This window comes from Oncorhynchus masou, chromosome 28 (assembly GCF_036934945.1).
Source record: "Oncorhynchus masou masou isolate Uvic2021 chromosome 28, UVic_Omas_1.1, whole genome shotgun sequence".
Lineage (NCBI taxonomy): Eukaryota > Metazoa > Chordata > Actinopteri > Salmoniformes > Salmonidae > Oncorhynchus > Oncorhynchus masou.
In genome coordinates, this window is record NC_088239.1 from 10,234,002 (window position 1) to 10,259,997 (window position 25,996).

General features: G+C 44.7%; 1 protein-coding gene across 1 annotated transcript in view; it reads left to right on the forward strand.

Moving 5' to 3' along the window:
- Window positions 1–1,171: 1,171 nt before the first annotated feature.
- Window positions 1,172–25,996, forward strand: part of LOC135517153 (catenin delta-2-like) — a 586,832-nt gene continuing 562,007 nt past the window's right edge. The window contains exon 1 of the mRNA XM_064941201.1: window positions 1,172–1,523. The gene's annotated coding sequence lies outside the window, so the exon portion shown is untranslated. The remainder of the gene's footprint in view (window positions 1,524–25,996) is intronic.

The following is a 25,996-nucleotide window of genomic DNA, read 5'->3' on the forward strand; positions in this document are numbered from 1 at the left end:
ACTTTTGTATGACTTAATACAATTATTTTACTGATAGGGGTGGGGAAGAAATGTGCTCGTGCATTGGCAACTACACCAAAGTACTACAATAAAGTACTACAATAAAGATGGCACTTCTAAAAGTATTTTTCACACATTAACCTGCTGAATTTGCCAGATAACTTTTCTTTCGTTTTGATTTCGGCACCAATGAAAAAGTGGCACTGACTTGGCAATGGATTTATGTTTCAGCATTGTCTCAATGAAGAGTTTGACGTTGGACTAACCATGTGCTACATGCACGCGCAGTTACAAGCCTGCTACAGTTAGCGGCAGGCGGATGAGTAATATCCACTGTTGTAGTATGGATGAAGCCTGAGCTGGAATGGGAAGCTAACTGAAGCTGGCTAGATTTAGAAAACTCTGAGCAGATCTAGCTTGCTTCATAGGATACCCCTCTTTAGATTCATGTTAGTTCCCTGATCTTGGGACTAGGCTTTAGCTCAGCAGACAAATGATTTTGTTGAGCTGTGCAGATGATTCGGAATCATTACCTGTTAGAAAGAAAGAAAGAAAGAAAGACAGACAGACAGACAGACAGACAGACAGACAGACAGACAGACAGACAGACAGAAAAAAAATGTCTCTACTTGTCTCTAAATGTCTCTAAATGTCTCTACTTTGACCATGAGCGAGAACATGACCTTGTGACCTACTGCTAACCTAATACTACAACATCTGGAACACTTTATTGAAAGACATTGGCAACTGGAGTTGGGACTCGGGAGTCCTGTGTGTGTGTGTGTGTGTGTGTGTGTGTGTGTGTGTGTGTGTGTGTGTGTGTGTGTGTGTGTGTGTGCAAGGTTATGACTGTGGGTCAATCTCCATGAATGATCAGCTTGATTTAAAGTGTGATCATTTACAGTTACTATAACCCACGTTTCAATCAAGCCCCAGGTCTACAATTAATGATACAAATAAATATTTATTTATTTAACCTTTATTTATTAACGAGGCAAGTCCTCTTTAATTTCCTTTTTTAACATCGTGCACTTTAACTTTCTGCATTTTACACAATAATAATGTTCCTATTTCTATCAATTGTTTGTAGTTCTGGAAGCGATGCTTCTCTCAAATCCTGTAGATGGAGCTCTTTCTACATGTGAGCCTCTCAACCTGGATGCCTGTGTGTGTGTGTGTGTGTGTGTGTGCGTGTGCGTGCGCGTGCGTGCGTGCCTGTGTATTAGCTACAGACCGGGCGAGCTGCTTAGCCTGCCTCTCCAGCGCTCTTGCCTCCCGTTGCTGTGCATCGCTCCAGTCTATTGCTTTGTAGTCTAACACCGCTTCGCCGCTTCCTCCTCTCCCCGCCTATGCCTCTCCCTCTCCCGGTCAGCATCCAGCGAATGGTCAGTCCACCCCCTGACCACCTGCAGGGAACGGTGAGAGAGTAGCTCCGTTCTGAGCACACTGCGGACTGCTGAAAGCTGCCAAAGGAAGACGTGGATATAAGTGCTGTTGTTGACGTTACCTTGGATTGTATTTTGGTAAGTGCAAAGTCATCCCGCTTTACCGTGTTTTAGTTTCCCTCCCTCATCCTCTTCCATCTTGTCATACAGTGAAGAGCGGGAGATGAGATGCTCTAGCCTGGCAGAGGACCAATATGAGCCAGGGTGTTTTCAATGCGTACCGTTATGCAGTTGCAGATCGTGCATGAATCCTATTTTTACGCAGTTGAAGCGGCTATATGGAGTAGTTTAAAGATGAAAGAGACTCGTTATAAACGCTAAGTTGATAATAGAATAAATTGTAAATAAGAATTTCTTCCTAACTGACTTACCTAGTTTAATAAAGGTAAAATAAAAAATAGGTTTATAGACAGTAATGTAGATTACATTAGGAACCGTGGCCATGGGGGAAGCCGTTAAATTCTGACGGTGCTGAGCTCGCTCACCCTAGACTATTTTGCGCGTGTGGATTTGGCTCGAGTTCAGTATACCGACTGACCCACATTTAGCTTACCGTTAACGGCGCGTGAGGCATATATATAGAGAGAGACCAAATGTAAACAATAGCAGATTCACACATAGCAGTATACCCGTTTGATATTGTTCTACAATGAATACTGTTTTTTTTTAAGTAGCCTAACATACGTTGGAGATTAATCAAATATAAAACAAACCAATGCATCTGCAAATACAGGCGTGGAAACAGAAGGAAAGAGATGGATGGTGTTTGGGGTGGTGATAAAACCAGGGAGAAATGTGAATTCTCCCATTCTCCGTTTCTCACACTCCTGTCTTGGTTTAATCGATAGCTGTGGCGGGGCGTAAGGGAGGGGTTTGCATGGGCAGTATTTTGACTTTGGGATGGAGAAGAGAAAGAGGGTGGGGGTAATGTTTGGAATGTCCATCTGTGCATAGATGTGTACCCAGGAGCATTTTATTTTGTTAAGATACCTCTGGTTAACCAATTTCAAATAATATTCTTAGTGTATTATTTAAGTACCAACAGCAAGAACAAATTTGGCAACACCGACAAAGCTCCTTGTCGAACCTCAAAAGTGTCCATCAACTCAAAGTCCAGTTTCTCACACACACACACACACACACACACACACACACACACACACACACACACACACACACACACACACACACACACACACACACACACACACACACACACACACACACACACACACACACACACACTGGGCACTTGGGTTCTGAGCTGAATCGCTCCTCTTTTGATTTGATTTTGATATAACCTTTATTTAACTAGGTAAGTCAAGAGCAAATTCGTATTTCCAATGTAGGCCTTCCAAGACGCAAAAGATCTCCTGCGGGAACGGGGGCTGGGATAAAACAAAATAAAGTAGGAGACAGTAAGAGACACCAGAACATTACATAAAGAGAGATCTAAGACAACAACACAACATGGTAGCAACACAATCTGACAACACAACATGACAACACAACATGGTAGCAACAAACAACATGACAACCCAACTTGGTAGCAGCACAACATGACAACACAGCATGGTAGCAACACAACATGACAACACAGCATGGTAGCAACACAACATGACAACACAGCATGGTAGCAGCACAACATGACAACACAGCATGGTAGCAGCACAACATGACAACACAGCATGGTAGCAGCACAACATGACAACACAGCATGGTAGCAGCACAACATGCCAACAACATGGTAGCAGCACAACATGACAACACAACATGGTAGCAGCACAACATGCCAACAACATGGTAGCAGCACAACATGGTACAAACATTGTTGGCAGGAAGGACAAAAAGGTAGAGGCAGCAATACATCACGTGAAACAGCCACAACTGTCAGTAAGAGTGTCCATGATTGAGTCTTGAATGAAGAGATGGAGATAAAACTGTCCAGTTTGAGTGTTTTTTGAAGCTCATTCCAGTTGCTAGCCGCAGTGAACTGAAAAGAGGAGTGACCCAGGGATGTGTGTGCTATGGGGACCTTTAACAGACTGTGACTGGCAGAACAGGTGTTGTATGTGGAGGATGGGGGCTGCAGTAGATATCTCAGATAGGGGGGAGTGAGGCCTAAGACGGTTTTATAAATAAGCATCAACCAGTGGGTCTTTCGACAGGTAGACAGAGATGTCCAGTTTACAGAGGAGTATAGAGTGCAGTGATGTGTCCTAAAATGACCTTTGGTGACAAATCTGATGGCCGAATGGTAAAGAACATCTAGCCGCTCGAGAGCACCCTTACCTGCCAATCTATAAATTACGTGTCTGTAATCTAGCATGGGTAGGATGGTCATCTGAATCAGGTGTAAATTTGGCAGCTGGGATTAGGAGTGATTATGATTGAGGAAACCAAGTCTAGAGACAACATTAACCTGCAACTTGGATACAGTACTTTCGGAAAACAGATTTTAGACATTTTTGCTAATGTATTAATTACAAAAAACTGATATCACATTTACGTAAGTATTCAGACCATTTACTCAGTACTTTGTTGAAGCACCTTTGGCAGTGATTACAGCCCCGTGTTTTAACGCTATAAGCCTGGCACACCTGTATTTAGGGAGTTTCTCCCATTCTTCTCTGTAGATCGTCTCAAGCGCTGTCAGGTTGGATGGGGAGACTTGAACCCGAAGCCACTCCTGCGTTGTCTTGGCATGGAATGGGCCAAAATACCAGCAACAGTGTGTGAACCTTGTGAAGACTTACAGAAAAAGTTTGACCTCTGTCATTGCCAACAAAGGGTATATAACAAAGTACTGAGATAAACTTTTGTTATTGACCAAATACTTATTTTGCACCATAATTTGCAAATAAATTCATTAAAAATCCTACAATGTGATTTTCTGGATTTTTTTCTCATTTCGTCTGTCATAGTTGAAGTGTACCTATGATGAAAATTACAGGCCTCTCTCATCTTTTTATGTGGGCGAACTTGCACAATTGGTGGCTGACTAAATACTTTTTTCCCCCACTGTATAGACAGATGTTTGCCTTTCCAAATCATGTCCAATCAATTTAATTTACCACAGGTGGACTCCAATCAAGTTGTAGAACCATCTCCAGGATGATCAATGGAAACAGGATGCACCTGAGCTCAATTTCGAGTGTCTTAGAAAAGGGTCTGAATTATTATGTACATTTCTGTTTTTTTAGTTTAAAAAAAATGTTTTGCAAAAATGTCTAAAAACACCTTTTGATTTGTCATTATGGGGTAGTGTGTGTAGATTGATGAAGACAAACATGTATTTTATCCATTTTAGAATAAGGCTGTAACGTAACAAAATGTGGAAAAAGTCAAGGGGTCTGAATACTTCCCAAATGCACTGTTTGTGCTGAGAGAAAGACAGTTTACCCATACTCCCAAACACTTGTATGAGGTGACTACCTCAAGCTCTAAACCCTCAGAGGTAGTAATCACACCGGTGGGGGCAATTCTTCTTACCAAACCATGTTACCTTTGTTTTGGAGGTGTTCAGACCAAGGTTAGGGGCAGATAAAAGCTTGTTGGGCACTAAGAAAGCTTTGCGTTTAACACAAAATCAGGGGAGGGGCCAGCTATGTGTAAGACTATTATCTGCATATTAATGGATGATTGCTTCCTACTGCCTGAGCTATGTCGTTGATGTAAATTGAGAAAATTTTGGGCGCTAGAATCGAGCCTTGGGGTACTCACTTGGTGACAGGCAGTGGCTGAGACAGCAGATGTTCTGAATTTACACATTGCACTCTTTGAATGAGGTAGTTAGCAAACCTTGCCCAAAAATCATTCAGAGACACCAAGAATCCTTAGCAGACCCACAGGAATGGCATGGTCTACCGTATCAAAGACTTAGGCCAAGTCAATACAAATAGCAGCACAACATTGCTTAGAATAAAGTGTAATGGTGACATCATTTCGGACCTTTAAGGTTGCATAGACACATCCATAACTTGAGCAGAAACCAGATTGCATACCAGAGAGAATACTATAGACATCAAGAAAGCCAGTCAGTTGATTATTGTCAGTGTTTTCCAACATGCTTTATAACAGGGCAAGATAGAAATTGACCTACAACAGTTAGGATCAGCTTGAACTCCCACTTGAAATAAAGGATGTGCCGTGGCTGCCTGCCAAGCACTGGGAAACTCCCCAGAGAGCAGAGGCAGGCTCAGCGATAATAGGAGCTGCAACCTTAAAAAGGAAAGAGTCTACTGTCCTATGGGTTTTCAGTCCAACCCTCTTCCTGGAGCTCTACCATCCTGTGGGTTTTCAGTCCAACCCTCTTCCTGGAGCTCTACCGTCCTGTGGGTTTTCAGTCCAACCCCTCTTCCCGTGGGCTCTCCAACCGTCCTGTGGGTTTTCAGTCCAACCCTCTTCCTGGAGCTCTACCGTCCTGTGGGTTTTCAGTCCAACCCTCTTCCTGGAGCTCTACCGTCCTGTGGGTTTTCAGTCCAACCCTCTTCCTGGAGCTCTACCGTCCTGTGGGTTTTCAGTCCAACCCTCTTCCTGGAGCTCTACCGTCCTGTGGGTTTTCAGTCCAACCCTCTTCCTGGAGCTCTACCGTCCTGTGGGTTTTCAGTCCAACCCTCTTCCTGGAGCTCTACCGTCCTGTGGGTTTTCAGTCCAACCCTCTTCCTGGAGCTCTACCGTCCTGTGGGTTTTCAGTCCAACCCTCTTCCTGGAGCTCTACCGTCCTGTGGGTTTTCAGTCCAACCCACTTCCTGGAGCTCTACCGTCCTGTGGGTTTTCAGTCCAACCCACTTCCTGGAGCTCTACTGTCCTATGGGTTTTCAGTCCAACCCACTTCCTGGAGCTCTACCGTCCTGTGGTTTTTCTATCCAAATTTACTCTGGGCACCTTATTCATCCAAGCTACTCAATACTGCCCCCAGCCATAAGAAGTTATTTAAACGATGGGCTATATGTTTTGATTTTTAATACATTCTAAGGCTGTATGATGCAACTAATGATGATATAAAAAAGTTGCATGGGCTCTGCTTTGTTTTATGTGCAGGCTGTACACACATCAGTCTCTCATTCACAATTTGACAAGCACTTGATAATGCCTCAAATATCCCAACGCCATGCCCTTTGTGTGGCCATAATGTCCCCTAAATGATTCCATGCCTTTTTCAGCCAATGGCCATTGTGCCCTTGGGCTGAATATAATAATTATAATTCCCTTCTCCCTGTGTGCTGCGTGCTACAAAGCATCTCTAACTCGCATGGCTCTCCATCACGTGACTTTCTCACAGGCTACAAGTGAAGACAGACACATCGGGGATGCAACTGCGCGCATCCTTATCCAATTCCGAAGTGTATATTGAAGATATTGGAAGAACTGTCAACAGTTACTTTTTGTCGGCCAACAAGAGGAGTAGGCCTAACAAACAGCAAAAGCACTATCCTATGTCAATCTACTATCACACATAGTACAAACGTTGACCTATTCTGTGCGAGAAATAAAATTTCCAGACATAGTCTGGGACAGTTGTGGGATACGATAGATCCCAAATTAATACAACCACAAGCATCCCCCAAATAATTTACACAATAAGGATGACATAGCAGATCAGAACATTTAGCTTAACATGTTTATAAACTATTAGGCTATTTCTTGACATTTTAAGTGCAGCAATGTGCACATGGTAGCAGGCTATAAGTGTGAATGTTCCATTAGCAGGAAAACAACATGATCAAAGTGACCATCAATGTGATTATGCTTGTAATGCTTTTATTATAAAGGTGCATTTTATATGGTGAAAATTATCTTCCCCAAACCTGAAACACACACTGCTTATGTAACCAGTTAGGCTCTATACCCCTTGTAAAGCAGATTAATGTGTTTAATTTTAAAAGTTATTTGGCCACTTTAGTTGCGATGCAATCCATAGCAAAACATATAGGCCAATGGGCTAGGTTACATGAGGTGTGATACTAACCTTATTAAAACATATAGGCCTATGGGCTAGGCTACATGAGGTGATGATACTAACCTTACATGACTATGGGCTAGGCTACATGAGGATGTTAAAACATATATATGGGCTAGGCTACATGAGGTGTGATACTAACCTTACATACTATGGGCTACTACATGAGGTGTGATACTTATAGGCCAATGGGCTAGGTTACATGAGGTGTGATACTAACCTTATTAAAACATATAGGCCTATGGGCTAGGCTACATGAGGTGTGATACTAACCTTACAGGACTATGGGCTAGGCTACATGAGGTGTGATACTAACCTTATTAAAACATATAGGACTATGGGCTTGGCTATATGAGGTGTGCGACTATAATTAGAAAAAGTCGCAAAAAAAAGGCATTGGTTCTTGCCTTACGCTGGGAATTTTTATTTTTTTAAATTTATTTCACCTTTATTTAACCAGGTAAGCCAGTTGAGAACAAGTTCTCATTTACAACTGCGACCTGGCCAAGATAAAGCAAAGTAGTGCGACACAAACAACAACACAGAGTTGGACATGGAATAAACAAGCGTGCAGTCAATAACTCAATAGAAAAAAAGAGTCTATATACAGTGTGTGCAAATGGCATTAAGGTGGTAAGGTGATAAATAGGCCATAGTAGTGAAGTAATTACAGTTTAGCAAAATAACACTGGAGTGATACATAGCAGATGATGATGTGCAAGTAGGAATACTGGTGTGCAAAAGTGCAGAAAGTAAATAAAAACAATATGGGGATGAGGTAGGTAGATTGGTTGGGCTATTTACAGATGGGCTATGTACAGCTGCAGCGATCGGTTAGCTGCCCAGATAGCTGATGTTTAAAGTTAGGCATCATTCACAAGTGATAATATATAATCAATTTGTAAGTCGCTCTGGATAAGAGCGTCTGCTAAATGACTTAAATGTAAATGTAATAATTCACAGGTGATAGGCTGACATTGTCACCTATCACACTATTCTTGCAGGTAGGCGATACTCCTGTTGTAATGAGAATCAATGTGCTTAATATTAGGAAAGTTGAGAAATAAATATAGTATGTCTAGCCTACAGAAAGGTGATGGGATCCTCCTCTGTTTTCTCCTGAAATTGCATAGACTATAGAAATGTTGCACAACATGAGCTCATGGGCTCTCATGAAGTGCTTGATTAGATTTTTGATTACATTTGCATTTATGTCAGAGTGATTCGAGGGACAATAGAGTGCTGAGTACCAGGCAGTTAGCAAGTTTGGTAGGTTACTAATGACCATCAGCAGCATCAGCGCTCGGAGAAGCCATGTGGAATTCGACTGCCTACTTGACTCGTGACTGCTGGTGTGGAAGTAATATGGTCATCATAACAGCCCTATCTGACCCAGATTTTTTGGGGGGTCAATTTTAACGTACTCCTTTAGCACCTCAGACTCAGTGAGTGCCTGTAGGTAGAAGCTGTGTCGTGGGGCAGAGGGGAAAATGGGAGGAACATCAGGGCTAGTTGTATTAGAAGGAGCCGGGAGATGAGGAAGTGTTGGACGGGCAAGGAGGAAAATAGGAATTCTGACTAAATGAAGTGGTGATTAAAGAGCTCAGCCATATGCTCCCTGTCAGTAACAACCACATCAACATTAAGGGACATGGGCAACTGTGAGGAGGAGGGTTTATTCTCCAGGTCTTTAACCGTTTTCCAGAACTTCTTGGGGTTAGACCCACAGAAAGAGAACTGCTCCTTAAAGTAACTAACTTTGGCCTTCCGGATACCCTGAGTGCACTTAATTTTTTTTTTGCCTGAACGACAGCCAGTCAGCCTGAGTACTTGTGTGCCAAGCTTTTCGCCAAATGTTGTTCCCGAGGTTTAGTAACTCTGCCAGATTACGGTCGAACCAGGAGCTGAAGCTGTTTTTAAAATATCTTTATTGGGGCATGCTTGTTAACAATACCACTGAAAAGATAAAAGAAGGACTAAGCATCTTCGACAGAGCAGATCAAGCTGATTGGCCATGTCATGAAAGAAGTGTTTCAGACACGTCTATGACGAATCAAGACAGGTTGTTTAACTGAGCAGCCATTATGAACACAGGCTGTAAAACCGTGATAACTAAGTTCATTACAGAAAACACCAGGAGAGAGCAGGTAGGGTACAGGTCAGTGCTGATGGTAGACGATAGCATCCAGGAACAGTCAACAAAGAGTTATTTGAAAGCTTAATACTTAAAACCAGCAAATCAAATTGTTTGGGGACAGACTTGTTGGAGACAACTGAGTATTGAAGTTGTTCCTTGGTAAGTCTTACCGAAAAAGATCATAACCAGAAAGGTTAACATCTGTTTTCAAAACACTCTTTCTGAACCACGTCTCAGTAATGACCAACACATCTGGATTGGAGCTGTGAACCCACACTTTCAATTGATACATTTTAGGTAATAAGCTTCTAGTGTTAATGTGCTGAAAACCCAGGCTTTTACGAGAGGAAATCAGTGAAGCAGATATCAGAGCACAAGTCAGAATTGGGGCTTACAAATTTCCAGATCTCATCAGCCGCAATACAATCAGGACAGGGCAGAGGACAGCGAGAGCTCTGCAGTGTTGATGTTTCATGACATTTGACTGTGCATCAGATGGCAACAAGATCATATTGTACAGCAATTTCATCGGGTAACATGTATACCAAACCGGCAAGAGGGGGTACAATAGGATGGGAGGCCAATAATCCGTGTAACCGATAGAAAGTCAGAGTCACGATTGTGGGAACAAACATTGCCTGTCACATGGTCGGGCAAACGAGCAAGTTCATAGTCAACAAAGAGTGCAGGATGTAAAATGTATATAGGTTCAGAACTTTTGTGAAATAGCACAGTTAAAAATATATGGCAAATAGAAATCAAACTGGATGGACATCTGAAATAGATGGTGGTGGAGGTTAGAGGAAGGGCAGGACGTTGAGACAAACAAAATAGAACTATTGTAAAATAGATTGTGTCCGTAAAATGTATATGGTATGTATAAGCTGGAAGTAGAAGCCCAAGTGTTGTTGTTCATTAGTTCACTCCAATTAGGGAAGGGGTGGTAGGGTTTGTGGGAAATAAGTAAGGAACATATTTTTTTTTAAAGATTTGTATACACTACCGTTCAAAAGGTCAGGTCACTTAGAAATGTTCTTGTTTTCCATGAAAACATACATGAAATGAGTTGCAAAATGAATAGGAAATATAGTCAAGACGTTGACAAGGTTATAAATAATGATTTTTAATTCAAATAATAATTGTGTCCTTCAAACTTTGCTTTCGACAAAGAATCTTGCAATTGCAGCCTTGCAGACCTTTGGCTTTCTAGTTGTCAATTTGTTGAGATAATCTGAAGAGATTTCACCCCATGCTTCCTGAAGCACTTTCCACAAGTTGGATTGGCTTGATTGGCACTTCTTAAGTGCCATACGGTCAAGCTGCTCCCACAACAGCTCAATGGGGTTGAGATCCGGTGACTGTGCTAACCACTCCATTATAGACCGAATACCAGCTGACTGCTTCTTCCCTCAATCATTCTTGCATTGTTTGGAGCTGTGCTTTGGGTCATTGTCCTGTTGTAGGAGGAAATTGGCTACAATTAAGCGCCATCCACAGGGTATTGCATGGCGTTGCAAAAATGGAGTGATAGCCTTGCCTTCTTCAAGATCCATTTTACCCTGTACAAATATCCCACTTTGCCACCATCAAAGCACCCCAGACCATCACATTACCTCCACCATGCTTGACAGATGGCGTCAAGCACTCCTCAAGCATCTTTTCATTTTTTCTGCATCTCACGAATGTTCTTCCTTGTAATCCGAACACCTCAAACTTAGATTTGTCCGTCCATAACACTTTTTTCCAATCTTCCTCTGTCCTGTGTCTGTGTTCTTTTGCCCATCTAAATATTTTCTTTTAATTGGCCACTCTGAGATATGGCTTTTTCTTTGCAACTGCCTAGAAGGCCAGGATCCCGGAGCTGCCTCTTCAATGTTGCCGTTGAGACTGGTGTTTTGCGGGTACTATTTAACCTGTCTAGGAACTATCGGAACCCCTCGCCAGCAGCCAATGAAATTGCAGGGCGCCAAATTCAAATTTCTCAAACATACAAGTATTAGACACCATTTTAAAGATAAATTCTCGTTCATCCAACCACAGTGCCCGATTTCAAAAAAGCTTTTTGGCGAAAGCAGCACATATCATTATGTTAGGTCAGCAACTAGTCACAGAAAGCATACAGCCATTTTCCAACCAAAGAGAGGAGTCACAAAAAGCAGAAATAGAGATTAAATTAATCACTAACCTTTGATATTCTTCATCAGATGATACTCCCGGGACAACATGTTACACAATACATGTATGTTTTGTTCGAGCAAGTTCATATTTATATCCAAAAACCTAGAACATCCCGTGAATTTGCACAGAGCCACATCATTTTACAGAAATACTCATAATAAACATTGATAAAAGATACAAGTGTTATTCACAGAATTAAAGATATACTTCTCCTTAATGCAACCGCTGTGTCAGATTTAAAAAAAACTTTACGGAAAAAGCAAACCACGCAATAATCTGAGTACGGCGCTCAGAGACCAACACAACCCAAAAAGATATCCGCCATGTTGAGGTAAGTCAGAAATAGCATTAATAATATTCACTTACCTCGAAAAATGTGCCTTTCTTACAAAAACAAGGACATTTCTAAGTGACCCCTGTCTTTGAAACGGAAGTCTATATATTTACCCTAAAAATATATGAGGGATTGGAAATTATGCAGACAATTACAACGATGGAAGCTACAATCTATCCACAAAATGAAAGATGATCTACCCCCTAAAAAATAGAAAAAGAGCGCAGGAGTCATGCAGCAAATAGCACAAAGCGCAAGAAAAATACAACGAAATAACATCCAGTAGGCTATAAAAGACTGAGATAAAATAAATAGATAGTAGGCCTATGCTAGTTAATTTAAGTGTTTCTGAATAAAGCTCACATAAGAGTCACAAGTTAATTAGCCTACATAAAATTTGGATCAGTCCAATGTCTGCGGTGTGTGCATGTATGTGTGTGTGCATGTATGTGTGTGTGCATGTATGTGTGTGTGCATGTATGTGTGTGCTCGAGGCGAGTGAAAGCTCGGGAGAGAGGGGGGGGAGTGTGAAGGGGGTACCTGTACCAGATAGGGGGAGACAGGCCAGGGCGGGAGGCTGAGTAGGAGAGGAAAGCTCGGGAGAGAGGGAGACAGGGAGGAGTGTGACAGGAGTACCTGTACCAGACAGGTGGAGACAGGGAGGAGTGTGATGAGAGTACCTGTACCAGACAGGGGGAGACAGGGAGGAGTGTGAAGGGAGTACCTGTACCAGACAGGTGCGTGGTGGGGCAGATAAAAGCTTAACGATAAACATTGTGCTAAGGAAAACCCCAAACGCCAGTACAAACATTAAATTCCAAAGCCAGATCAAACAGCAAAAATATAGAAAAAAATGTAGCGTATTCGTTACATTGGTGTTCTCATTCTCACTTTCTTTCTTTCTCTATCTATCCAACCTCTTAATTTCCAAAAGTTTACCGTCTTTGTGCGGTAGAAGTCATTAATGGGTGTGAAGTGCATTGTCCTTCATTATGTGAGCAGCTGTATGCTCAGTGAGGTGAATATATCCCTCTCTTTCTCTCTCTCACTCTGCAAAGGGAGGGAAAGTGTTTTGTATTGAAGAAGGCAACCAATCTGTTCATCTGCCGGACCGGTAGCACACGACAGAAAGTTCAGACTGTTCCAGAACGTTTAACTGGGAGTTGTGTGTGTGTGTGTGTGTGTGTGTGTGTGTGTGTGTGTGTGTGTGTGTGTGTGTGTAATTCCATAATTAGTTTTTTTGTTGATGGTGGTAAAAAATGCGGTCACAGGCACTGCTCCAGAATCTTCCATAACTGTTCAATTGAGGTTTGATGTTGTAGACCTGGTGGTCCAGGAGGTTTGATGTTGTAGACCTGGTGGTCCAGGAGGTTTGATGTTGTAGACCTGGTGGTCCAGGAGGTTTGATGTTGTAGACCTGGTGGTCCAGGAGGTTTGATGTTGTAGACCTGGTGGTCCAGGAGGTGTGGTGTTGTAGACCTGGTGGTCCAGGAGGTGTGGTGTTGTAGACCTGGTGGTCCAGGAGGTGTGGTGTTGTAGACCTGGTGGTCCAGGAGGTTTGATGTTGTAGACCTGGTGGTCCAGGAGGTTTGATGTTGTAGACCTGGTGGTCCAGGAGGTTTGATGTTGTAGACCTGGTGGTCCAGGAGGTTTGATGTTGTAGACCTGGTGGTCCAGGAGGTTTGATGTTGTAGACCTGGTGGTCCAGGAGGTTTGATGTTGTAGACCTGGTGGTCCAGGAGGTTTGATGTTGTAGACCTGGTGGTCCAGGAGGTTTGATGTTGTAGACCTGGTGGTCCAGGAGGTTTGATGTTGTAGACCTGGTGGTCCAGGAGGTTTGATGTTGTAGACCTAGTGGTCCAGGAGGTTTGATGTTGTAGACCTGGTGGTCCAGGAGGTGTGGTGTTGTAGACCTGGTGGTGTTGTAGACCTGGTGGTGTTGTAAACCTGGTGGTCCAGGAGGTGTGGTGTTATAGACCTGGTGGTTCAGGAGGTGTGGTGTTGTAGACCTGGTGGTGTTGTAGACCTGGTGGTGTTGTAGACCTGGAGGTGTTGTAGACCTGTGGCTGTGGTGAGTGTGGTCTCATCCAAAACAACAATATATGTCAGCCTGTAAGGACCAAGGAACTGAAACAAGGAGCAGGCACAAGGAAAGGAGAGTTGAGAGAAGGCTGCTGTTGTCTGTCTCTCTAGAGGACAGCATATCTTTCCCCTCCTAATGAGCCACTCTGCAGATTGGTTTCCCTCACTTCCTCCTCCCTCCTCCCTCATACATCCCTCCAATCGGGAGAAAGAGAGAGGGGTAGAGGGAGGTAGAGAGACATACACAGAGTTTGAATGAAAGAGAGAGAATGGCAGAGAAATCACAACATGATGTGCAGTGCTATAATTATCATCAATTATTCCAATGGTGGCTTTTTATCCAAATGGAGGGAGGCATTAGCATACAGACTAGGGCCTGGTGAAAGTGATACGTCTGTGGTGGCCGCACCATGTGCACAGTGTTTTTTGCCTGCCTGCCTGTCGCTCTCCCCGACGCAGCAGATTGGTAATTGGTTGGGCTAGCCAGGGCTCCCAAGGCTAATTGAGCATCAAAGAGAAGCCTTGCCTGTTGAGTGAAGATCATCATGATTTCCCCAGGCGTGAATAATCTATCCCAGAGTTACCCCTAACGTGGGGTGAGGAGGTGGGAGGGATGCGTGTTTGAGAGTGTGTGTGTGTGAGTGAGAGGTGGGTAGTAGAGGTTGACAATAGCTGTTATCTCATGTTGGACACACATTTCTAGCTTTGTCTTGCTGGGAGTTGGTTTTTCTGACTCTGCACTAAAATGATATGGTCTGCATTTTCTGCTCTATACCATCATATTATCTAGGGGTTGTAAGGTGTCTACACACACAACATTGATGTATTGTAAGTGGCCGGCCACGAAACACAATGTTGTCTGTGTGTGCATCACAGCTGTTTAAATATACATGTCCATGTAGCTATTTAGACTGGAGGTAGCTAGACTGTAGCTAGTAGACTGGAGCTTGTAGACTGGAGCTTGTAGACTGGAGCTAGTAGACTGGAGGTAATCAGACTGGAGCTAGTAGACTGGAGCTAAGTAGACTGGAGCTAACTAGACTGGAGCTAGTAGACTGGAGCTAGTAGACTGGAGGTAACAAGACTGGAGCTCGCTAGACTGGAGCTAGTAGACTGGAGCTAGTAAACTGAAGCTGGTGGACTGGAGGTAACCAGACTGCAGCTAGCTTGACTGGAGCTAGTAGACTGGAGCTAACTAGACTGGAGCTAGCTAGACTGGAGGTAACCAGACTGGAGCTAGTAGACTGGAGCTAGCTAGACTGGAGCTAGCTCGAATGGAGCTAGTAGACTGGAGGTAACCAGACTGGAGCTAGCGAAATAGCCTGCATTCTGCCTTACTATCCAGGTCTGTGCCCAAACAATTTGAGCTTCTACTTTTAAATATCCACCTTTCCAGAAACAAGTCTCTCACCATTGCCGCTTGCTATAGATCAACTTCTGCCCCCAGTTGTGCCCTGGGCACAATATGTGAATCGATTTCCCCCCATCTATCTTCAGAGCTCGTGCTGTTAGGTGACCTAAACTGGGACATGCTTAACACCCCGGCCATCTTACAATCTAAGCTTGATGCCCTTAATCTCACACAAAGTATCAATGAACCCACCAGGTGCAACCCCAAATCTGTAAACGCAGGCACCCTCATAGATATTATCGTAACCAACCTGCCCCACCACCTTCCACTGCGACCTGTAGGCTCTCGTTGGCTGGCCATCACTTCATATTCGTCACCAAACCCACTGGCTCCAGGTCATCTATATGTCTTTGCTAGGTAAAGCCCCGCCTTATCTCAGCTCACTGGTCACCATAGAAGCACCCACCTGTAGCACGCGCTCCAGCAGGTATATTTCACTGGTCACCCCCAAAGCCAATTTCTCCTTTGGCCGTCTTTCCTTCCAGTTCTCCGCTGCCAATGACTGGAACGAATTGCAAAAATCACTGAAGCTGGAGACTCTTACCTCCCTCACAAATTTTTAGCACCAGCTGTCAGAGCAGCTCAGATCATCTGTTCATAGCCCATCTGTAAATAGCTCATCCAACTACCTCATCCCCATACTTTTTTTTGCTCTTTTGCACCCCCAGTATCTTTACTTGCAAATTCGTCTTCTGCACATGTATCTCTCCAGTCTCTATCACTCCAGTCTCTATCACTCCAGTCTCTATCACTCCAGTGTTTAATTGCTAAATTCTAATTATTTCGCCACTATGGCCTATTTATTGTCTTACCTCCCTTATCTTACCTAATTTGCACACACTGTATATATATTTTTCTATTGTATTATTGACTGTATGTTTTGTTTATTCCATGTGTAACTCTGTGTTGTTGTTTGTGTCGCACTGCTTTGCTTTATCTTGGCCAGGTTGCAGTTGTAAATGAGAACTTGTTCTCAACTGGCCTACCTGGTTAAATAAAGGTGAAATAAATAAATAAAATAAATAAATAAATATATATATATGATTCTCCTGTGGAGAGAGCGAGAGACAGAGAGAGAGAGCGAGAGACAGAGAGAGAGCGAGAGACAGAGAGAGAGCGAGAGACAGAGCGAGAGACAGAGAGAGAGCGAGAGACAGAGCGAGAGACAGAGAGAGAGCGAGAGACAGAGAGAGAGCGAGAGACAGAGAGAGAATGAGAGACAGAGAGAGAGCGAGAGACAGAGAGAGAGAGCGAGAGACAGAGAGAGAGCGAGAGACAGAGAGAGAATGAGAGACAGAGCGAGAGACAGAGAGAGAGCGAGAGACAGACAGAGAGCGAGAGATGGCAGAAAATTACATTACACATAATATGTCTTCAGAAGTGGAGAGGTGTGTGTGTTTATGGTTGTGTGTATGAGAAGCTGTACCGTTGTATTTTCCTTTTGACTGGTCAAGTGGGAAATTATGTGGGAGAAACGGTATAAATGCACTTGTGGGAAGATGCGTTTCTGTCTTCATTTTCAATGTCTGTGTGGCATCTGTGATATGCATCTGCACCTGTGATCTGCACCTGTGATCTGCCCCTGTGAGAATACGTTTTTCTTTCTGTCTCAGGTTTATAAATCATTTCCTCTCTTCAGTCCAGGTGATGGGATTGTGTTTATAGCCTATTTCACTGGTAGTTACTCTATAAAGCCTATATATGGATATTTCTGACCAATCACGTGTCTGTGAGCCAGTATAATGGCTAGCGAGTCATCAGTTATCAGGCCCTTCACATCAGTGGTTTTATCTGCTGTATCAGTAGCACTCATATCTGTGTAATCTCTGTATCATCTCTGTATCATCTCTGCCTCGCTGGCTACTACCTGTCAACAGGGTTGGGAAGGTTACTTTCTAAATGTAATCGTTTACAGTTCCTAGTTATCTGTCCAATATTGTAATCCTTAACGTCATTTTGAATTACCCAAACTCAGTGACGTAATCTGATGACTTTTAGTTACTTTTAGATTACTTTCTCCTTAAACAGTGTTAGAAGAAGACAAAATTAATAATACCAATTGAACAAAATTGCAGGATGATTACTTCAATACAAATAATACGATTATGTTTTTTCATTAAAAACCAAACTTTGTCAGATTTCCAGTCATTCCAATTGATTTGATCTTCAAGAATAGGACTTGGAAAGATAGATTATCCATTTTTTTTACCCAAAAACAAAGGATTAATTAGCCTACACCGTTGGTCATTTTGTTGTCATTTTTTAAATTTATTTAATAAAAAAATAAATATATTTTTTAATTAGGCAAGTCAGTTAAGAACAAATTCTTATTTACAGTGAAGGCCTACAAAAAGACAAAAGGCCTCTTGCGGGGACAGGGGCTCGGATAAAATTTTTTAATAAAAATATAGGACAAAATACGCATCACGACAAGAGAGACACCACAACACTACATAAAGAGAGATCTAAGATAACAACATAGCAAGGCAGCAACACATGACAACACAGCATGGTAGCAACACAACATGACGACAACATGGTAGCAACACAACATGGCAGCGGCACAAAACATGGTACATTTGGCGCTCCTAGTGGCCGGGGACTTTAATGCAGGCTAACTTAAATGAGTTTTACCAGCATGTCACATGTGCAACTAGAGAAGAAAAATCCTAAACCACCTTTACTCCACACACAGAGATCCATACAAAGCTCTCCCCCACCCTCCATTTGACAAATCTGACCATAATTCTATCCTCCTGATTCCTGCTTCCAAGCAAAAACTAAAGCAGGAACTACCAGTAACTCGCTCAACATGAAAGTGGTCAGATGACACGGATGCTACACTACAGGACTGTTTTGCTACAGACTGGAATATGTTCTGGGATTCATCCAATGGCGTCGAAGAGTACACCATCTCAAGTCATCGGCTTCATCAATAAGTGCATCGACAATGTTGTTCCCACAGTGACCGTACGTACATATCCCAACCAGAAGCCATGGATTACAGGCAACATCAGCATCGAGCTAAATTCTAGAGCTGCCGCTTTCATGGAGCCAGAGACTAATCCAGACACTTATAAGAAATCCCGCTATGCCTTCAGACAAACAAGCAAATCCTCAATACAGGATTAAGATTGAATCGTATTACACTGGCTCTGACGCTCGTCGGATGTGGCAGGGCTTGAAAATTATTACAGACTACAAAGGGAAACCCAGACTCGAACTGCTGAGTGACGCGAGCCTACCAAACGAGCTAAATGCCTTTTATGCTCACTTCGAGGCAAGCAACACTGAAGCACGCACGAGAGCACCAGCTGTTCTGGATGACTGTGTGATAACGCTTTCGGTAGCTGATGTGAACAAAACCTTTAAACAGGTCAACATTCACAAAGCTGCTGGGCCAGACGGATTACCAGGACATGTACTCAAAGCATGCGTGGACCAACTGTCAATTGTCTTCACTGACATTTTTAACCTCTCCCTGACCGAGTTTGTAATACCTACATGTTTCAAGCAGACCACCATAGTCCCTGTGCCCAAGGACGCGAAGGTAACCTGCATAAATGATTACCGCCCTGTAGCACTCAAGTCGGTAGCAATGAAGTGCTTTGAAATTGCTGGTCAACAGCATCCTCCCGGTCACCCTAGACCCACTCCAATTCACATCCCACACCAACAGATCCACAGATGACGCAATCTCAATTGCACTCCACACTGCCCTTTCCCACCTGGACAAAAGGAACACATATGTGAGAATGCTGTTTATTGACTACAGCTCAGCGTAGTGCCCACTAAGCTCGTCACTAAGCTAAGAACTCTGGGACTAAACACCTCCCTCTACAACTGGATCCTGGACTTCCTGACGGGCCGCCCCCAGGTCATTAGAGTAGACAACAACACGTCTCCCACTCTGATCCTTAACACTGGGGCAACTCAGGGGTGGGTACTTAGTCCCCTCCTGTACTCCCTGTTCACCCACGACTGCGTGGCCAAACATGACTCCAACACCATAATTAAGTTTGCTGACAACACAACAGTGCTAGGCCTGATCACCGAGAATGATGAGGCGGCCTATAGGGAGGAGGTCAGAGAACTGGCAATGTGGTGTCATTTTCCACCATAATTTGCAAATAAATTCATTCAGAATCCTACAATGTGATTTTCTGGATTTTTTTTCTCATTTTGTCTGTCATAGTTGAAGTCTACCTATGATGAAAATTCCAGGCCTCTCTCATCTTTTTAAGTGGGAGAACTTGCACAATTGGTGGCTGACAATACTCTTTTGCCCCACTGTATATAGCCTCATTACTTTTTTTTAATTTTTTTTTTTACTTTAGTCTATTTGGTAAATATTTTCTTAACTCTTCTTGAACTGCACTGTTGGTTAAGGGCTTGTAAGTCAGCATTTCACGGTAATGTCTACACGTGTGACAAATAAAGTTACATTTGATTTGGAAGGGCAAGAACGAAGAGATAACAATGCATCACGCGAAGCAGCCACAACTGTCAGTAAGATTGTCCGTCATTGAGTCTTTGAATGAAGAGATGGAGATAAAACTGTCCAGTTTGAGTGTTTGCTGCAGCTCATTCCATTCGATAGCTGCAGCAAATTGAAAAGAGGAGCGACCCAGGGATGTGTGTGCTTTGGGGACCTTTAACAGAATGTGACTGGCAGACCAGGTGTTGTATGTGGAGGATGAGGGCTGCAGTAGGTATCTCAGATAGGGGGGGAGTGAGGTCTAAGAGGGTTTTATAAATAAGCATCAACCAGTGGGTCTTTCGACAGGTAGACAGAGATGTCCAGTTTACAGAGGAGTATAGAGTGCAGTGATGTGTCCTATAAGGAGCATTGGTGGCAAATCTGATGGCAGAATGGTAAAGAACATCTAGCCGCTCGAGAGCACCCTTACCTGCCAATCTATAAATTACGTGTCTATAATCTAGCATGGGTAAGATGGTCTTCTGAATCAGGGTTAGTTTGGCAGCTGGGGTGAAAGAGGAGCGATTACGATAGAGAAAACAAAGTATAGATTTAACCTTAGCCTGCAGCTTGGATATGTGCTGAGAGAAGGACAGTGTAATGTCTAACCATACTCCCAAGTACTTGTATGAGGTGACTATCTCAAGCCTCTAAACCCTCAGAGGTAGTAATCACACCTGTGTGGAGAGGGTCATTCATCTTACAAAACCACATGATCTTTGTTTTGGAGGTGTTCAGAGCTTGTTGGATACTAAGAAATCTTTGTCGTAGAGCATTTAACACAAACTTCGGGGAGGGCCCAGCTGAGTATAGGACTGTATCATCTGCATATAAATGGGTGAGAGAGCTTCCTACTGCCTGAGCTATGTTGTTGATGTAAGTTGAGAAGAGCGTGGGGCCTAGGAGCCTTGGGGTACTCCCTTGGTTACAGGCAGTGTCTGAGACAGCAGATGTTCTGTCTTCATACACTGCACTCTTTGAGAGAGGTAGTTAGCAAACCAGGCCAAAGACCCATCCGAGACACCAATACTCCTTAGTTGGCCCACAATAATTGAATGGTCTACCGTATCAAAAGCTTTGGCTAAGTCAATAAAAACAGCAGCACAATATTGCTTAGAATCAAGGGTAATGGTGACATCAATGAAGTCCTTTAAGGTTGCAGTGACACATCCATAACCTGAGCAGAAACCAGATTGCATACCAGAGAGAATACTATAGACATCGAGAAAGCTTGTCAGTTGATTATTGACAAGTTTTTCCAACACTTTTGATAAACAGGGAAAAATATGAATTGGCATATAACAATTAGGATCAAATTAAATTGAAGGGTGCACTGTGGCTGCATTTCAAGCACTGGGAACCTCACCAGAAAGGAGAGACAGGTTGAAAAGGTCAGAGATGGGCTTGGTGATGATAGGGGCAGCAACTTTAAAGAAGAAAGGGTCTAAACCATCTGACCCAGATATTTTTTTGGGGGAAAGTTTAAGGACCTCCTTTAGCACCTCGGACTCAAGCGATCGATTGCAGGGAGAAACTTTGTAGCAGGGGAAAAGGAGGGAGGATCATTGGGGCGAGTCGCATTAGAAGGAGTGGGAGATGAGGAAATGTTGGACAGGCAAGGAGGCATGGCTGAGTCAAAATAGGAATCCGGACTTAATGAAGTGGTGATTAAAGAGCTCAGCCATGTGCTCCTGGTCAGTAACAACCACATCATTAACATTAAGGGACATTGGCAGCTGTGAGGAGGAGGGTTTATTCTCCAGGTCTTTAACCATTTTCCAGAACTTCTTGGGGGTAGACCCACAGAAAGAGAACTGCTCCTTAAAGTAACTAACTTTGGCCTTCCGGATATCCTGAGTGCACTTATTGCTCACTTGCCTGAACGAGAGCCAGTCAGCCTGAGTGTGCGTGTGCCGAGCCTTTCACCAAATGCAATTCTTGAGGTGGAGTAACTGCAAGATCATGGTCGAACCAGGAGCTGAAGCTCTTTTTAATTCTCATTTTCTTTATGGGGGAGTGTTTGTTAACAATACCGCAGAAAATATCAAAAAAGAAGGTTCAAGCATCTTCAAGCAACTGAGGGGATCAAGCTGATCCTATACCAATTTACAGAGGCCAGGTCATGAAGGAAGGCTTGCTCATTAAAGTTTTTTAGCAAGCATCTAGGACAAATCAGGACTGGTCATTTCACTGAGCAGCCATTCCGAACACAGGCTGTTAAACAGTGATCACTGAGGTCATTACAGAAAACACCAGACTGATACCTATCAGGATTATTTGTGAGGATAACATCAAGGAGAGTAGCCTTTTCTGGGTGGTTGGAGTCATACCTTGTGAGATTGGTGATAATCTGAGAAAGATTTAGGGAGTCCCATTGCTTTAGGACTTGGTTAGGTGGTTTAAGCATGTCCCTGTTTAGGTCACCTAGCAGGACAAATTCAGACTTAGTGGAAGGGACCAGGAGAGAGCTTAGGGCAGGTAGGGTGCAGGCCAGTGCTGATGAAGGACGATAACACCCAGAAACAGTAAACAAAGAGCTATTTGAAAGTTTAATGCTTAAAACCAGCTAATCCAATTGTTTGGGGACAGACTTTGTGGAGATAACCGAGCACTGAAGGTTTTTCTTGGTAAAGATTGCCACTCCACCACCTTTGGAAGATCTGTCTTGTCGAAAAAGGTTATAACCAGAAAGGTTAACATCAGTGTTCAAAACACTCTTCCTTAATTAGAACTACCCATCTCGAATCCAGGGGAATTGTCATCAACTACACTAATTAGCATAGCACAACGGTCAAAAAATATTACTAGAAAATATTCATATTCATGAAATCACAAGTGAAATATAGTGAAACACAGCTTAGCCTTTTGTTAATCACCCTGTCATCTCAGATTTTGAAATTATGCTTTACAGCCAAAGCAAGACAAGCGTTTCTGTAAGTTTATCGATAGCCTAGCATAGCATTATGTCCAGCTAGCAGCAGGAAGCTTGGTCATCTTTTACCTTTGATGAGCTTCGGATGTTTTCACTCACGAGACTCCCAGAAAGTCAGAGTCCCGAGTGTGGGAACAAACATAGTCTGTCCCACGGTTGGGTGAACAAGCATGTTCATAGTCAACAAAGCATGCAGGAGTCTTGAGGCAAATAGTATAAAGCACAAGAAAACAATATATTGACTTGGGGCTAGCCATTGTAAGTTCAGAGTCACTCTCTCCAACAGTGCACGTGTGCTGGAGGAGAATGAGGGTGTGGGGTGTGGTGGGGGTACCTGTACCAGACAGGGGGAGACAGGCCAGGGCAGACAGTGAACAGAGAGGGGGCAGTGTGGTGGGGTACCTGTACCAGACATGGGAGACAGGCCAGGGCAGACGGTGAACAGAGAGGGGGCAGTGTGGTGGGGTTATCTGTACCAGACATGGGAGACAGGCCAGGGCAGACGGTGAACAGAGAGGGGGCAGTGTGGTGGGGTTACCTGTACCAGACATGGGAGACAGACCAGGGCAGACGGTGAACAGAGAGGGGGCAGTGTGGTGGGGTACCTGTACCAGGCAGGGGGAGACAGACCAGGGCAGACGGTGAACAGAGTGGGGGCAGTGTGGTGGGGTACCTGTACCAGACAGGGGGAGACAGACCAGGGAGAGAGGGGTGAGTGTGGTGGAGGTACCTGTACCAGGCAGGGGGAGACAGGCCAGGGCAGACAGTGAACAGAGAGGGGGCAGTGTGGTGGGGTACCTGTACCAGGCAGGGGGAGACAGGCCAGGGCAGACAGTGAACAGAGAGGGGGCAGTGTGGTGGGGTACCTGTACCAGACATGGGAGACAGGCCAGGGCAGACGGTGAACAGAGATGGGGCAGTGTGGTGGGGTTACCTGTACCATACAGGGGGAGACAGACCAGGGCAGACGGTGAACAGAGAGGGGGCAGTTTTGTGGGGTACCTGTACCAGACAGGGGGAGACAGACCAGGGCAGACGGTGAACACAGAGGGGGCAGTGTGGTGGGGTACCTGTACCAGACATGGGAAACAGACCAGGGCAGACAGTGAACAGAGAGGAGGGAGTGTGGTGGAGGTACCTGTACCAGACATGGGAAACAGACCAGGGCAGACGGTGAACAGAGAGGGGGCAGTGTGGTGGGGTACCTGTACCAGACAGGGGGAGACAGACCAGGGCAGACGGTGAACAGAGAGGGGGCAGTGTGGTGGGGTACCTGTACCAGACAGGGGGAAACAGACCAGGGCAGACAGTGAACAGAGAGGAGGGAGTGTGGTGGAGGTACCTGTACCAGACATGGGAAACAGACCAGGGCAGACGGTGAACAGAGAGGGGGCACTGTGGTGGGGTACCTGTACCAGACAGGGGGAGACAGGCCAGGGAGAGAGGGGGCAGTGTGGTGGGGTCATCTGTACCAGACAGGGGGAGACAGGCCAGGGCAGACGGTGAACAGAGTGGGGGCAGTGTGGTGGGGTACCTGTACCAGACAGGGGGAGACAGGCCAGGGAGAGAGGGGGCAGTGTGGTGGGGTCATCTGTACCAGACAGGGGGAGACAGGCCAGGGCAGACGGTGAACAGAGTGGGGGCAGTGTGGTGGGGTACCTGTACCAGACAGGGGGAGACAGGCCAGGGAGAGAGGGGGCAGTGTGGTGGGGTCATCTGTACCAGACAGGGGGAGACAGGCCAGGGCAGACGGTGAACAGAGTGGGGGCAGTGTGGTGGGGTTACCTGTACCAGACATGGGGAGACAGACCAGGGCAGACGGTGAACAGAGATGGGGCAGTGTGGTGGGGTCATCTGTACCAGACAGGGGGAGACAGGCCAGGGCAGACGGTGAACAGAGTGGGGGCAGTGTGGTGGGGTTACCTGTACCAGACAGGGGGAGACAGGCCAGGGCAGACAGTGAACAGAGTGGGGGCAGTGTGGTGGGGTTACCTGTACCAGACAGGGGGAGACAGGCCAGGGCAGACAGTGAACAGAGAGAGGGCAGTGTGGTGGGGTACCTGTACCAGACATGGGAGACAGGCCAGGGCAGACGGTGAACAGAGATGGGGCAGTGTGGTGGGGTTACCTGTACCAGACAGGGGGAGACAGACCAGGGCAGACGGTGAACAGAGTGGGGGCAGTGTGGTGGGGTACCTGTACCAGACAGGGGGAGACAGGCCAGGGCAGACAGTGAACAGAGAGGGGGCAGTGTGGTGGGGTACCTGTACCAGACATGGGAGACATACCAGGGCAGACGGTGAACAGAGTGGGGGCAGTGTGGTGGGGTACCTGTACCAGACATGGGAGACAGACCAGGGCAGACAGTGAACAGAGAGGGGGCAGTGTGGTGGGGTACCTGTACCAGACATGGGAGACAGGCCAGGGCAGACGGTGAACAGAGTGGGGGCAGTGTGGTGGGGTTACCTGTACCAGACATGGGAGACAGACCAGGGCAGACGGTGAACAGATCGCCAGGTGGAATCCAAGTAGCAGTGCAAGCTTGGTAGCCTTAACTTAGCATTCAGTCCTTATAAAGTAAGATATATCCTTGTAATGTATTTTTCTTCTTGGCTTTCATAATAGCTTCAGACTAAACACTACTCACTCATTTCCAGGTTGGCCTTCAGACTAAACACTACTCACTCAGTTCCAGGTTGGACTTCAGACTAAACACTACTCACTCATTTCCAGGTTGGACTTCAGACTAAACACTACTCACTCATTTCCAGGTTGGACTTCAGACTAAACACTACTCACTCATTTCCAGGTTGGACTTCAGACTAGACACTACTCAATCATTTCCAGGTTGGACTTCAGACTAAACACTACTCACTCATTTCCAGGTTGGACTTCAGACTAGACATTACTCACTCAGTTCTAGGTTGGATGGTGTTTTCAGGTTTCTGTTGTTTGTATTGGAAATAAGAATCTTTGGTTGTAGGTTTTTGTCCAAAATCAGGTTGTAGGTTTGGAGTTTTGATTTGGAATGAAGG